Source organism: Zonotrichia albicollis, chromosome 9 (assembly GCF_047830755.1).
Source record: "Zonotrichia albicollis isolate bZonAlb1 chromosome 9, bZonAlb1.hap1, whole genome shotgun sequence".
NCBI classification, from domain to species: Eukaryota; Metazoa; Chordata; class Aves; order Passeriformes; family Passerellidae; genus Zonotrichia; species Zonotrichia albicollis.
This window is the reverse complement of record NC_133827.1, coordinates 990,459-994,373: the sequence shown is the minus strand read 5'-3', so window position 1 is coordinate 994,373 and position 3,915 is coordinate 990,459. Positions and strand designations below refer to the sequence as shown.

Sequence of the window (3,915 nt, the reverse complement as noted above, 5' to 3'; positions counted from 1 at the left end):
CCACACCCTGAAGCAGCAGCCAAGAGAAACGCTGAAAGCAGAGAGGCGCAGTTTTGGGCAGCAAAATAAAAAAAGATATGAAGCCATTATCTAGAATTCAAAGGAGTACTGCTGTTGGTTTTATTCGCTCTCATTTCTGTTTTAGGAACTTCTTCTTCTCTGAGGCCTTTGGGATCTTTGTCCCTCCACGGGGAGGGAGCCGGGCAGTTTTTAGTGGCAGCACACACACGCGTAGGTGCCCATGGGTGCGGACCCCTAGTGCCCCCCAGTTCCCCCCACTGTCACAGCACATTCCCGTAGATGTCACCGGGTTCCTGTGGTCACCCCTGGGGTCCCTGCAGCTCCATGTAGGTCACCTGGGGATCCTGGAGGGTGGTGGCACGGGAGGATGCTGTGAGAGACACAGGCTGTGGGATCTGGGTGCAGTGACACTCGTGGGTGAAGTGTCCCTCTGAATGTGTCCCCCGCTTCGTACTCACCCCCTGCCCTCTTGGTGACCACGACGTGGGTGTACAGCACCTCCCCCTCCTCTGGGGGGGCCGGGAGATCTGGAGGGGCCCTGAGGGAATAAAGGGGGTGTGTGGGAGGGAATGGGATATCTTGGGGTTGGGGTAAAATGGGAGAGTATTGTGTGAGTCCCTCACTCACCTTTCCTGGTACTTCCTGTCAGCTGCAAAGGAAAGAAGGGAGGGATGACTGTAGGGTCCCCAAGGCCCTGACCCCTCTCAGGATTCCTGAACTCTGACAGGACCCTCAATTTCCAACAAGATGCCCAAGCATCCCTGAGGTCCCTGAATCCATGAACCTCTTTAGTGCCCCTGACGAACTCAGCCTCAAGAACCCAAAGCCTAGCAGGGACAGAGACACTCTCAAACACCACCAGGGCCCCTGAAAGAACCCCCAACATCCCTGCAGGACCTTCCAGTGTCTCTCCAGACTCTACAGCACCACCAGACAAAGTCACAATTCTGCGGCTGTGGGCACCGCCCTATCGCTCCCCAACTCTGGAGGCCTCTACAGCTCCCTGAGACCCCCGTTCCCCCATTGTCACCCACCCACACGGTGCCACTGGTGCCAGGCAACAATGACACCCAGGAGCAGGAGCAGGAACAGAAGGGCCCCACCAATGCCTGCGGCCACTGCAAGAAACAGAGGGGGACACATCAACGTCACTCATCATCCCGGGGGTCCTGCACTCCCTGGTGACCCTCGGTGTCGCCACCTGTGTCCCTGTTTGTCCCTGTGTCCCGCGGTGTCACCTCCAGGGCCATCTCTGGGCTGAGTGCCCGGAATATGCGGTGCCCGTCCTGTCCCAGCTGGTTGGTGGCCACGCACTGGTAGGTGCCCGAATGTCCCACATCGATGTCCCTGAGCTCCAGGAGGGGACCCTGGGCCACCTCCTGCCCGTTGTGCAGCCAGGTGAAGGTGACAGGGGCTAAGCCCACCTGCACCGAGCAGCGCAGGGTCATGTTGTCACCTGTTTGCACCTGGTGTGACAGGGGACTGAGGGTGATGGTGGCATTGGCCACGGGCACTGTGGGGACACAGACAGGGCTGACACCAGCCAAGGTGGGATGGGGGTGCCGTGGGTGGGGTCACTCCCAGCCCGAGGGTCCTGCTCACCCAGGACTGTGATATTCAGGGGGTCACTCTCGGCCATGTTGTCCCCGTCACTGACCCGGCACCGGTACTGGCCGCTGTCATTGTCTCCAAGATGGCGCAGATGCAGGCAAGGGCCGGTGCCCAGCAGTGCCCCCGAGCCCTCCCTGAGCCACGAGAAGGACAGGTGACCTGTCCCTGCGGCCACTGCGCAGCTCAGCACCAGGCTGTCCCCGAGTGCCACCTGTCCCCCTGGGGGCTGTACTGACACGGACACCCTGGTGGGTGGGACCCCTGTGGATGGACACAGGAGGGATTGGGGACCCAGAAGGGGTGGGGGAGATGGGAAGGTAAAGAGGGGGATTGGAGGGGAGTGGAGAGGATCTAAGTGAGCAGAAGGGGACCTGGGAGGCATGTTGGGACCTGGGGAGAATGGCAAGACCCCGTGGAAATTGGGAAAGACCCAGACAGGGATGGGGAAAGGGGGAGAGGCTGATGAGACTCAGGGAATGATTTGAGGTTTAGAGATGGACACGTGGACCCAGGGAAGGAAAGGAGACCAGAAGGTGGAGCAGGGACCTTGGAAATGTTGAGGAATCCAGGGAGGGCTGGGGAGGACATAGAGAGGGATGAGGGATCTGCATGGGGGAACTGGGCAGTCCCGGGAGAAACCAAGAGGGACTTGGGAAATTTGGGGTGACACAGGCCACAGTAAAGGGAGGGATGAAGGATTCAGGCAGTGGTGGGGAAACCCTTGGAGGATGTCGGGCTTCAGTGGCTCCATCCTTGCACTCACTGTGCACTGTCACTGTCACCAGATTGGACTCTCTCCATCGTGACAACACCCGGCCCTTGCAGCGGTACTGGCCGCTGTGGCGCAGCTGCAGGGGGGACAGGGACAGCTCGGTCCCATCGTGGAGCCCCCCCAGTTTCTTCCCATCATGGTAGAAGGACACCCTGGTGACCGGATTGTTTCGCCAGCCCCGGCAGCGCAGTTTCACTGTGTCCCCCTCCAGCAGCGCCCTTGTCGGCACCTGAAGGACCAGCTCGTCTGGGGGACAGAGGAGTCCTATTACACTTTATGGCACTGAGTCCCCCACATTGGGTCACAAGCAGCACACCAGGGGTCCCCAGTTCCAACACGTGGTTCCTCCCGTCCTGGGATGCTCTGGGATGTCCCCAGAGCAGGAGACGGCTCCTGGTCACACAGGAGGTGACCCATTGATTGGAGCCCACCCAGAGCTCTTGGGGTCCCTGCAGGTGCCAGCCTGGGGGCACCCACACCCCCCTCACCATATAAGACTGTCATGGAGAGGCTGAGCTCGGTTCTGGGTCTGTCACATGTGCAGGTGCCACTCTCAGTGACAGTAAAGTGGTCTGGTCCCTTTGGCCCCCAGCGCCGCCCGTCCTTGCACCAGATGGTGGCACTGGCTGTCCCCGAGCCCTGGCAGGTCAGTGTCACCCGGTCCCACAGCACCGCCGGCTTCCAGGGGGGCTCCACCAGGAGCTGGGTGGTCTGGGCACCTGTGGGTGACAGGGGACACCAGCCTGCCAGGCCCAGCGTGGGGCTGGGGACAGCAGGGTGGGGCAATGGCATCCCCCAGGGACTCACCAGCGAGGCGAAGGGTCTGGGCTGGAAGGGAAAAGGGACAGGGCTGGGTGGGGGTAGCACCATGGGAACAGTGGCACAGCGGTACAGGGTGTGGAGGCTGTCCCTAACTGTCCCCATGGGGACAGCAATTCTTGTGGGAAAGTGTGTCTGGGTGGTCCCCAAAAGATTCTGAGAGGCAGGGGTACATGTCTGTGTCACAGCCACCCAAACACTATATTCCTGTGGCACAGATACCTTGGGAACAGGAACTGGTCCCCTTCTGTCCCTGCATCCCAGTTCCCTTGTCCCTACCCCCAGAGCTACCTGAGCCCAAAGGTGCCAGTCCCCACATTCCTGTTCCCACATCCCCATCCCCAAATTCCTGACCCCTGTTCCTTTCCCCAAAGCCACCCCCACAACCCTTTTCCCACCCAGGTCCACTGTGGGTAACACGGACTGGCTCTGCTGCTATTGGAGATCTCAGGGGACCCCACAGCCCCCCTTTGCCCCCTCCCCTCCCCATCCCTGGGGTGTCAGGCCCAGGCCCGGGGCACTCACCCCACAGGAGCAGTGCCACCTTCCCGGCCATCCCGGTGTCCCCAGCCATGTGCACTGGCTGTCACTCGCTGCTGTGGCCACCACTCCCCTGGCTGGTGGCTCTTCGGATAAAGGGGAAGGAAGCGAGGTCACATCCGTCCCCACGTGTAGGTGGCCCTCGGTGGGGG

General features: G+C 61.0%; 1 long non-coding RNA gene across 1 annotated transcript; it reads right to left on the bottom strand.

The window, feature by feature from the left end:
* Nucleotides 1–479: 479 nt before the first annotated feature.
* LOC141730258 (uncharacterized) lies at nucleotides 480–1,141 on the bottom strand. The gene is made up of 3 exons (XR_012581732.1): nucleotides 1,056–1,141; nucleotides 649–670; nucleotides 480–559 (listed from the first exon to the last, which is right to left on the bottom strand). It is a non-coding gene; the product is annotated as an uncharacterized LOC141730258 (long non-coding RNA).
* Between the last annotated feature and the right edge of the window lie 2,774 nt (nucleotides 1,142–3,915).